The following is a 12602-nucleotide window of genomic DNA, read 5'->3' on the forward strand; positions in this document are numbered from 1 at the left end:
ACGTGAAATCTAAAAAAACATAGATTAGACACCCAGTACACTTCTTTATCCTTAGGCCTTTTTAGCAGAGGCTCCAGGACCCTCACCAAAACCAGCAGCAGGAAAGAGGACATATGGCATACTTTTGTAAATTAGATTACAGGAAAGGCATTGATTTTAGAAACACAGAGATCATTTATATGACCCGGGAAATAGAAAAAAACATCGATTAGACACCCAGTACACTTATTTATCCTTAGGCCTTTTTAATAAGAGGCTCCCGGAGCCTCAACAGAAACAACAGCATGAAAGAGTACATATGGCATCCTTGTGAATAATAGATTACAGGAAAGGCATTGATTTTAGAAACACAGAGATAATTTGTTACAACCGGGAAATCTAAAAAAACATTGAATAGACACCCAGTACACTTATTTATCCTTAGGCCTTTTTAGCTGAGGCTCCAGGACAATCAACAGAACCAGCAGAAGGAAAGAGGACATATGGCATCCTTTTGAAAAAAAGATTATAGGAAAGGCATTGATTTTAGAAACCCGGAGATAATTTGTTGCAACCGGGAATTTGAATCAAAAAAATGATTTGATGGACACCCAGTACAATTCTTTCTCCTTAGGCCTTTTTATAAGAGGGTACAGGACCCTCGAACAAAACACCAGCAGGAAAGAGGACATATGGCATCCTTTTGAAAAATAGATTACAGGAAAGGCATTGATTTTAGAAACCCAGAGATAATTTGTTGAAAATGGAAATTTGAATCCAAAAAATGATTCGATGGACACCCAGTACACTTCTTTCTCCTTAGGCCTTTTTATAAGAGGGTCCAGGACCCTCAAACAAAACACCAGCAGGAAAGAGGACATATGGCATCCTTTTGAACAATAGAGTACAGGAAAGGCATTGATTTTAGAAACCCAGAGATAAGTTTTTGCAAATGGAAATTTCAATAAAAAAAATTATTCGATGGACACCCAGTGCACTTCTTTCTCCTTAGGCCTTTTTATAAGAGGATCCTGGACCCTAAAAAAAACACCAGCAGGAAAGAGGACGTATGGCATCATTTTGAACAATAGAGTACAGGTACAGCATTGATTTTACAAACCCAGAGATCATTTTTGTCAAAAGTTAAATAGAAAAAAAAAAATGAGTGGACACCCAGTACACCTCTTTCTCCTTAGGCCTTTTTATAAGAGGGTCCAGGACCCTCAAAAAAAACACCAGCAGGAAAGAGGACGTATGGCATCCTTTTGAACAATAGAGTACAGGTACAGCATTGATTTTACAAACCCAGAGATCATTTTTGTCAAATGTTAAATAGAAAAAAAAATGAGTGGACACCCAGTACACCTCTTTCTCCTTAGGCCTTTTTATAAGAGGGTCCAGGACCCTAAAAAAAAAACACCAGCAGGAAAGAGGACGTATGGCATCCTTTTGAACAATAGAGTACAGGAAAGGCATTGATTTTACAAACCCAGAGATAATTTTGGTCAAATTTGAAATAGAAAAAAAAAATGAGTGGACACCCAGTACACCTCTTTGTCCTTAGGCATTTTTATAAGAGGGTCCAGGACCCTCAAACAAAATACCAGCAGGAAAGAGAACATATGGCATACTTTTGAACAATAGAGTACTGGTACGGCATTGATTTTAGAAACCCACAGATAATTGTTTTGAAAAGTGAAATAGCCCCAAAAACCATGCTTGGACTCCCACTCCAGGTCGTTCTCCTTCAGCTTTTTTATAAGAGGCTCCAGCACCCTCAACATAAACAACTGCAGGAAACACCACCACATATGCCATCCTTTTGCACAAGCGAGTACAGGTATGGCATCCATTTTAGAAACCCAAAGATAATTGAGAGGAACCAGGAACATTTTTCTAAAAACTGGATGGGGCACCCATTACTACAGGTCGTTCTTCTTCAGCCTTTTTATATCATGGGCCACGACCCGCAACAGGCACAACAGCATGAAACACAACATATGCCACCCTTTTGCACAATAGAGTACAGGTATGGCATAGATGGAACACAGAGATAATTTAGAGCAACCAAGAGACGGATAAAGATGCTTGGTCGGTCCTACTCTTTCAAATTTGTTGCATTTTGCGTTCAATTGAATGGTCCACCGGATATGAGTGGTGTGTAAAGTTGTACAATTCGTAACAGTTTAATCACTAGTGTTATGTGCCTTATTTTTTTTTATTTGAGTTTTGTACCCACAGAGATGCAGCAGAGGCCAGAAAAATTAGGAATGTACAAATGACTGAAAAATTGGGGTATTGTTGTAGCAACTGCTGTAGCAGCGGCCAGAAAAATCGATGTTTGTAAAACATTTATAAAGTGCCCTAAAAGCTTGTGGCTTGAACACTAGTTGTTGGCGGATAAGTCAAGCAAGTCCTCCGTCTTTATAACCAAAAAAAAAAGGCCAGCCTGTGTACCAGTTGTAGCCCAAGGCAGCTCATATCATCATCAGTAGTTTTTTATTCAAATGTATCGCCCAATGTCAGTCCCTTCGGGATCCAGCCCTCATTCATTTTTATAAAAGTGAGATAGTCAAGGCTTTTTTGACCTAGGCGACTTCTCTTCTCAGTGACAAAACCTCCTGCTGCACTAAAAGTCCTTTCGGACAGGACACTTGAAGCGGGGCAGGCCAGAAGTTCCATTGCAAATTGGGATAGCTCAGGCCACAAGTCTAGCCTGCACACCCAGTAGTCAAGGGGTCCATCGCTCCTGAGAGTGTCGAGATCCGCAGTTAAAGCTAGGTAGTCTGATACCTGTCGGTTGAGTCTTTCTCTAAGGCTGGATCCCGAAAGGCTCTGATGGTGCATGGGAGTTAAAAAGGTACGCATTTCCTCCATCAACAAGACGTCAGGAAAGCGCCCGGTCCTTGCCGCCGTGGTCGTGGGAGGAGGAGGATTAATTTTATCTCTTCCCCTGTTACATTCCCGTGGTGCTGTGACATCACCCTTATACGCTGTGTAAAGCATAGTTTTTAATTTAGTATGAAAATGCTCCATCCTTTCCGACTTGCGGGAATTTGGTAACATTTCAGGCACTTTATGCTTATACCAAGGGGTCGAGGAGCGTGGACACCCAGTACAGGTCGTTCTCCTTCAGCTTTTTTATACGAGGGTCCCTCAACAGGCACGACAGCATGAAAGAACCCATTTGAACAAGGTTGGATGCTGAGCTAATCATGTCGCGTTCCTCCTCCTCACTGATCTCACTGATGGTATCTTCTTCCCCCCAGCCACGTACAACACCACGGGTACCAGAGACGTGACAACAACGAGCACCCTGGGATGACTGTTGTGCTCGGACTTCCTCCTCCTCATCCTCCCAAAAGCCACATTCCTCCTATGACTCCTCTTCCTCACAATCCTCTTCCTGCGTTGCCGCAGGTCCAGCAAGCAATGCTGATTCGGCTGTTTGCGGGGGTGATGGACACCACAACTCTCCCGCTTCCTCTTCACGCTCAACTACTGCCTGATCCAGCACTCTTCGCAGGGCACGCTCCAGGAAGAAAACAAATGGTATGATGTTGCTGATGGTGCCTTCGGTGCGACTGACAAGGTTTGTCACCTCCTCAAAAGGACGCATGAGCCTACAGGCATTGCGCATGAGCATCCAGTAATTAGGCAAAAATATCCCCAGCTCCCCAGAGGCTGTCCTAGCACCCCGGTCATACAAATACTCATTAACAGCTTTTTCTTGTTGGAGCAGGCGGTCAAACATTAGGAGTGTTGAATTCCACCGTGTCGGGCTGTCGCAAATCAAGCGCCTCACTGGCAGGTTGTTTCGACGCTGGATATCAGACAAGTGCGCCATGGCCATGTAGGAACACCTGAAATGGCCACACACCTTCCTGGCCTGCTTCAGGACGTCCTGTAAGCCTGGGTACTTATGGACAAATCGTTGTACAATTAGATTACACACATGTGCCATGCACGGCACATGTGTCAACTTGCCCAATTTCAATGCCGCCACCAAATTACTTCCATTGTCAGAAACAACCTTGCCAATCTCCAGTTGGTGCGGAGTCAGCCACTGATCCACCTGTGCGTTCAGGGCGGTCAGGAGTGCTGGTGCGGTGTGACTCTCCGCTTTCAGGCAAGTCAACCCCAAGACGGCGTGACACTGCCGTACCCGGGATGTAGCATAGTACCTGGGGAGCTGGGGGGGTGCCATAGATGTGGAGCAAGACGCAGAAGTTGAAGAGGACTCAGCCGAGGAAGAGGTTATGGAAGAGGATGGAGTAGGAGGAGTAGAGGAGGTAGCAGCAGGCCTGCCTGCAAGTCATGGCGGTGTCACCAACTCTTCTGCAGAGCCACGCATTCCATGCTTGTCAGAAGTCAGCAGGTTTACCCAATGCGCAGTGTAGGTGATATACCTGCCCTGACCATGCTTTGCAGACCAGCTATCCGTGGTCATATGGACCCTTGCCCCAATGCTGTGTGCCAGACATGCCATAACTTCCTTTCTCACAACAGAGTACAGGTTTGGGATTGCCTTTTGTGAAAAGAAATTTCTGCGAGGTACCTTCCACTGCGGTGTCCCAATAGATACAAATTTTTTGAAAGCATCAGACTCCACCAGCTTGTATGGTAAAAGCTGGCGGGCTAAGAGTTCAGACAAGCCAGCTGTCAGACGCCGGGCAAGGGGGTGACTTTGAGAAATTGGCTTCTTACGCTCAAACATGTCCTTGACAGACACCTGACTGTGGGAAGATGACCAGGAACTGCTACGTAAGAGAGACTGAGTGGAGGATGGTTGAGAGGGGGCAAGGAGGACAGCACTGGTTGACGTGGCTGAAGATGCTGGAGCAGGAGGAGGAGGGCGGCTTTCACTTTGTGTGCTGCTTCTACTCATGTGTTCTTCCCATCGGCCTTTGTGATGGGAGACCATGTGCCTTCGCAAAGCAGTTGTACCTAGGTGGCTGTTGGACTTCCCACGACTCAGTTTCTTTTGGCACAGGTTGCAAATGGCATCGCTGTTGTCAGAGGCAGACACACAAAAAAAATGCCACACTGCTGAGCTCTGCGATGACGGCATTCTGGTGGTGGCAACAGCATGCGTTGATGGGCGTCGACGGGCTGTCTGGCTGACCCCTGGTGACGATGCATGCTGTCTGACTGTGCCACTAGCTCCTTGAGACGACCTCCCAGTGCTTCCAAATCGTCTCCTCCTCCTCCTCCTCCTCTCTGTCTCCCCATCTGAACTTTCCCCCTCTTCTTCTTCTCTTCTAGCAGGCACCCACGTGACATCCACCGACACATCATCATCAACCGCTTCACTTGTATCTGAAACATCAAGAAAGGAAGCAGCAGCGGGTACAACATCATCATCATCATCACACCGTACTTACATGTCAGTAAAGCTGCCTGACTGAGACTGATCACTATTATCTAAATCCCCTGTCAATGATGGTTGCGCATCACTCATTTCTTCAAAATGATGTGTCAATAACTCCTGTGAAAGATCAAGTGAAGCGGCTGTGGTGCTAGTGTTGGTGGTGGCGACAGACGGCGGAGTGGCACTGGTCACTTGAGACCTGCCCAAAGCACAGCTGGATGTAGATGGTGCGTCAAGGTTAGGAGGACTAGCAGCGGAAGCTGAAGAAGATTGGGTTTCCTGTGTTAGCCATTCAACTAGGTCCTCCTCAGATGTTTTTGCATCCCCCCTGGCACCCGGCGTCTGAACAATGTGCATATTTGTAGGGTCTAAAGGAATCACAGCACCACGACCACGACCACGGAACCTGCGGGGTGGCTTGCCTCTGCCTGTCTTTTTTTTTTAAATGGACACTAACAATACTATTACACCAATTGAGTGGTGGCACTGTGAAAGTGGGCACAGTATACGCTGTGAGACTGACAACAACAAAAAAGACAGATGTTTTAAAAATCACAAATTGTTAATTTTTTGAAATATTACTAGAATTGTGGCAACAAATATGATTGTTTGGCACTATTTGGCAAATGGGCCACACGCTGGGAGAAAGGAAACTCAATGGCACTAGGAGACTGAAGAATCACAGTCAACACAGTAATGATTAACAAAAATTCCAATCCTGTTACAATAAATATGAGTGGTGGCACTAATTGGCTAGTTGGGACTGGCACACAGGCAGGCAGGCATGAGGAAAATGCAATTCAAGGGCACTAGTAGACTGCAGATTGACAGTCAAAACAGTGTTGATTGACAAATTTTGCAATACTGTTAAAAGAAATATGATTGCTAGCACTAATTGGATAGTTGGGCCTGGTACACAGGCTGGCAGGCAGTAGAAAAGTGCAATTCAATGGCACAAGCAAAAAGAGGATTAAGATCAACAATCAAGATTTTTTTAATTTTAATTAGTAACTATACTGTGACAACAATTAGGATTGGTGTAAATAGTTGGCAAGACGGCCTGGCACAAAAGGATGGCAGGCAGGAGGGAGATGCAATTCAAGGAAACTAGGAGACTGATTACTGACAGTCTAAACAGTGATGATTGACAATTTTTGAAATACTGTTAACAGAAATATGATTGCTGACAACAATTGGCTAGGTGGGGGCCTGGCTCACAGCAGGCTGCAAGGCAGGAGGAAAGTGCTATTCAATGGCACCAGCAAACTGAGGATTCAAATCACAGCAACTATTACCAAAAATTTTAATTTTTAATTATTAGAATACTGTCACAACAAATATGATTGGTGTAAATATTTTTTAAGTAGGCCTGGCACACAGGCTTGGAAGGCTGTAGAAAAGTGCAATTCAAAGGCACGAGCAAACTGAGGGTTAAGATCATCAACAATAAAGATTTTTTTAATTGTAATTAGTAACTATACTGTGACAAAATATTTGGATTGGTGTAAATAGTTGGCAAGACGGCCTGGCACAAAAGGATGGCAGGCAGGAGGGAGATGCAATTCAAGGAAACTAGGAGACTGATTACTGACAGTCTAAACAGTGATGATTGACAATTTTTGAAATACTGTTAACAGAAATATGATTGCTGACAACAATTTGGCTAGGTGGGGGCCTGGCTCACAGCAGGCTCCAAGGCAGGAGGAAGTGCTATTCAATGGCACCAGCAAACTGAGGATTCAAATCACAGCAACAATTACCAAAAATTTTAATTTTTAATTATTAGAATACTGTCACAACAAATATGATTGGTGTAAATATTTTTTAAGTAGGCCTGGCACACAGGCTTGGAAGGCTGTAGAAAAGTGCAATTCAAAGGCACGAGCAAACTGAGGATTAAGATCAACACTAAAAATTTTTTTTATTTAAATTAATAACTATACTGTGACAAAAAATTTGGATTGGTGTAAATAGTTGGCAAGACGGCCTGGCACAAAAGGATGGCAGGCAGGAGGGAGATGCAATTCAAGGAAACTAGGAGACTGATTACTGACAGTCTAAACAGTGATGATTGACAATTTTTGAAATACTGTTAACAGAAATATGATTGCTGACAACAATTGGCTAGGTGGGGGCCTGGCTCACAGCAGGCTGCAAGGCAGGAGGAAAGTGCTATTCAATGGCACCAGCAAACTAAGGATTCAAATCACAGCAACTATTACCAAAAATTTTAATTTTTAATTATTAGAATACTGTCACAACAAATATGATTGGTGTAAATATTTTTTAAGTAGGCCTGCCACACAGGCTTGGAAGGCTGTAGAAAAGTGCAATTCAAAGGCACGAGCAAACTGAGGGTTAAGATCATCAACAATAAAGATTTTTTTAATTGTAATTAGTAACTATACTGTGACAAAATATTTGGATTGGTGTAAATAGTTGGCAAGACGGCCTGACACAAAAGGATGGCAGGCAGGAGGGAGATGCAATTCAAGGAAACTAGGAGACTGATTACTGACAGTCTAAACAGTGATGATTGACAATTTTTGCAATACTGTTAACAGAAATATGATTGCTGACAACAATTGGCTAGGTGGGGGCCTGGCTCACAGCAGGCTGCAAGGCAGGAGGAAAGTGCTATTCAATGGCACCAGCAAACTGAGGATTCAAATCACAGCAACTATTACCAAAAATTTTAATTTTTAATTATTAGAATACTGTCACAACAAATATGATTGGTGTAAATATTTTTTAAGTAGGCCTGGCACACAGGCTTGGAAGGCTGTAGAAAAGTGCAATTCAAAGGCACGAGCAAACTGAGGGTTAAGATCATCAACAATAAAGATTTTTTTAATTGTAATTAGTAACTATACTGTGACAAAATATTAGGATTGGTGTAAATAGTTGGCAAGACGGCCTGGCACAAAAGGATGGCAGTGGCAGGAGATGCAATTCAAGGAAACTAGGAGACTGATTACTGAAAGTCTAAACAGTGATGATTGACAATTTTTGAAATACTGTTAACAGAAATATGATTGCTGACAACAATTGGCTAGGTGGGGGCATGGCTCACAGCAGGCTGCAAGACAGGAGGAAAGTGCTATTCAATGGCACCAGCAAACTGAGGATTCAAATCACAGCAACTATTACCAAAAATTTTAATTTTTAATTATTAGAATACTGTCACAACAAATATGATTGGTGTAAATATTTTTTAAGTAGGCCTGCCACACAGGCTTGGAAGGCTGTAGAAATGTGAGGATACAGTTTTGATTTTAATAATATTATCAGTAAGCAATTGAAGTTTACCTGATAAAGGTTTTGTATGAATATACAATCTCCTTAATACCATTACTTAGATATAAGGTTCCTGTGTGTATTCAGTTTTAATGGTGGATTTAGTATTTATTGACACAACTATGATTCTCTCTAGTTGTGTCTGACTCATATGATTTATTTATAGACAAAGATAAATTTATATATTGAGATTTGTATGTTATGAATGAAGTTCTCAGAAAGTAAGGTTAAGATTTGGAGATTCAATATAAGTAATGAATTTGACATGACACATAATAGGAATTGAGCAGAGAAAGCTGACGATTTCCAAATATATAAACACAGGAATTTCAGTAATGCATTACCCTTTATAAAGTTGTCCTAGCATGCTTATATACTTTATCGATGGTGCACATACCTTGAATAAGTGAAATTAGTTACAGATACAGCGTGTCTTACTTGGATTTGGTGTTCAGTTCAATGTCTAAGGAGACAGGAGAGCAGCGTCTGATGCCTGCAGCGTGTGAGCAACTCCGGCGTGCTGCGCAGTGAATTCTGAGAGTCGGAGGTGACGTCAGCACTAGTATGAGCGTCCGTTTGAATACTGGTAACGAAGAGAGATGCAGCTTGACACAGGTGCATAAGTAAAAGTGAAATTGATCTCCCCTTCAACTTAGTAAATCAAGTTATAGCAAAAAGTTAAAGCCATCAGAATTAAGGCCAAAAAATGAGCAAAGATTTAGAAAGAGAGAGGTTGAAATTATCCTCCAATATTTAGGATTGCTCAAGGCTAATTATTCTTTAAGATATAAAGAGACAAGATGCTGTCTCAAAACACTCTTTAATAATCAAGCAATGTCTTATGGGTAAAGTGTGTTTAAATAGTCTACCTGAGGGGAGGAGAACTTGACTTAAAGGCACAGTGAAATGGTTGATGCTGACAAGAAAAGTGCAATTCAAAGGCACGAGCAAACTGAGGGTTAAGATCATCAACAATAAAGATTTGTTTAATTTTAATTAGTAACTATACTGTGACAAAAAATTTGGATTGGTGTAAATAGTTGGCAAGACGGCCTGGCACAAAAGGATGGCAGGCAGGAGGGAGATGCAATTCAAGGACACTAGGAGACTGATTACTGACAGTCTAAACAGTGATGATTGACAATTTTTGCAATACTGTTAACAGAAATATGATTGCTGACAACAATTGGCTAGGTGGGGGCCTGGCTCACAGCAGGCTGCAAGGCAGGAGGAAAGTGCTATTCAATGGCACCAGCAAACTGAGGATTCAAATCACAGCAACTATTACCAAAATTTTTAATTTTTAATTATTAGAATACTGTCACAACAAATATGATTGGTGTAAATATTTTTTAAGTAGGCCTGGCACACAGGCTTGGAAGGCTGTAGAAAAGTGCAATTCAAAGGCACGAGCAAACTGAGGGTTAAGATCATCAACAATAAAGATTTTTTTAATTGTAATTAGTAACTATACTGTGGCAAAAAATTTGGATTGGTGTAAATAGTTGGCAAGACGGCCTGGCACAAAACGATGGCAGGCAGGAGGGAGATGCAATTCAAGGAAACTAGGAGACTGATTACTGACAGTCTAAACAGTGATGATTGACAATTTTTGCAATACTGTTAACAGAAATATGATTGCTGACAACAATTGGCTAGGTGGGGGCCTGGCTCACAGCAGGCTGCAAGGCAGGAGGAAAGTGCTATTCAATGGCACCAGCAAACTGAGGATTCAAATCACAGCAACTATTATCAAAAATTTTAATTTTTAATTATTAGAATACTGTCACAACAAATATGATTGGTGCAAATATTTTTTAAGTAGGCCTGGCACACAGGCTTGGAAGGCTGTAGAAAAGTGCAATTCAAAGGCTCGAGCAAACTGAGGGTTAAGATCATCAACAATAAAGATTTTTTTAATTGTAATTAGTAACTATACTGTGACAAAATATTTGGATTGGTGTAAATAGTTGGCAAGACGGCCTGGCACAAAAGGATGGCAGTGGCAGGAGATGCAATTCAAGGAAACTAGGAGACTGATTACTGACAGTCTAAACAGTGATGATTGACAATTTTTGAAATACTGTTAACAGAAATATGATTGCTGACAACAATTGGCTAGGTTGGGGCCTGGCTCACAGCAGGCTGCAAGGCAGGAGGAAAGTGCTATTCAATGGCACCAGCAAATTAAGGATTCAAATCACAGCAACTATTACCAAAAATTTTAATTTTTAATTATTAGAATACTGTCACAACAAATATGATTGGTGTAAATATTTTTTAAGTAGGCCTGCCACACAGGCTTGGAAGGCTGTAGAAAAGTGCAATTCAAAGGCACGAGCAAACTGAGGGTTAAGATCATCAACAATAAAGATTTGTTTCATTTTAATTAGTAACTATACTGTGACAAAAAATTGGGATTGGTGCAAATAGTTGGCAAGACGGCCTGGCACAAAAGGATGGCAGGCAGGAGGGAGATGCAATTCAAGGACACTAGGAGACTGATTACTGACAGTCTAAACAGTGATTATTGACAATTTTTGCAATACTGTTAACAGAAATATGATTGCTGACAACAATTGGCTAGGTGGGGGCATGGCTCACAGCAGGCTGCAAGGCAGGAGGAAAGTGCTATTCAATGGCACCAGCAAACTGAGGATTCAAATCACAGCAACTATTACCAAAAATTTTAATTTTTAATTATTAGAATACTGTCACAACAAATATGATTGGTGTAAATATATTTTAAGTAGGCCTGGCACACAGGCTTGGAAGGCTGTAGAAAAGTGCAATTCAAAGGCACGAGCAAACTGAGGGTTAAGATCATCAACAATAAAGATTTTTTTAATTGTAATTAGTAACTATACTGTGACAAAATATTTGGATTGGTGTAAATAGTTGGCAAGACGGCCTGGCACAAAAGGATGGCAGGCAGGAGGGAGATGCAATTCAAGGAAACTAGGAGACTGATTACTGACAGTCTAAACAGTGATGATTGACAATTTTTGAAATACTGTTAACAGAAATATGATTGCTGACAACAATTGGCTAGGTGGGGGCCTGGCTCACAGCAGGCTGCAAGGAAGGAGGAATGTGCTATTCAATGGCACCAGCAAACTGAGGATTCAAATCACAGCAACTATTACCAAAAATTTTAATTTTTAATTATTAGAATACTGTCACAACAAATATGATTGGTGTAAATATTTTTTAAGTAGGCCTGCCACACAGGCTTGGAAGGCTGTAGAAAAGTGCAATTCAAAGGCACGAGCAAACTGAGGGTTAAGATCATCAACAATAAAGATTTTTTTAATTGTAATTAGTAACTATACTGTGACAAAATATTTGGATTGGTGTAAATAGTTGGCAAGACGGCTTGGCACAAAAGGATGGCAGGCAGGAGATGCAATTCAAGGAAACTAGGAGACTGATTACTGACAGTCTAAACAGTGATGATTGACAATTTTTGCAATACTGTTAACAGAAATATGATTGCTGACAACAATTGGCTAGGTGGGGGCCTGGCTCACAGCAGGCTGCAAGGCAGGAGGAAAGTGCTATTCAATGGCACCAGCAAACCGAGGATTCAAATCACAGCAACTATTACCAAAAATTGTATTTTTTAATTATTAGAATACTGTCACAACAAATATGATTGGTGTAAATATTTTTTAAGTAGGCCTGGCACACAGGCTTGGAAGGCTGTAGAAAAGTGCAATTCAAAGGCACGAGCAAACTGAGGGTTAAGATCATCAACAATAAAGATTTTTTTAATTTTAATTAGTAACTATACTGTGACAAAAAATTTGGATTGGTGTAAATAGTTGGCAAGACGGCTTGGCACAAAAGGATGACAGGCAGGAGGGAGATGCAATTCAAGGAAACTAGGAGACTGATTACTGACAGTCTAAACAGTGATGATTGACAATTTTTGAAATACTGTTAACAGAAATAT

The sequence above is a fragment of the Bombina bombina genome, chromosome 3, assembly GCF_027579735.1.
Source record: "Bombina bombina isolate aBomBom1 chromosome 3, aBomBom1.pri, whole genome shotgun sequence".
NCBI lineage: Eukaryota > Metazoa > Chordata > Amphibia > Anura > Bombinatoridae > Bombina > Bombina bombina.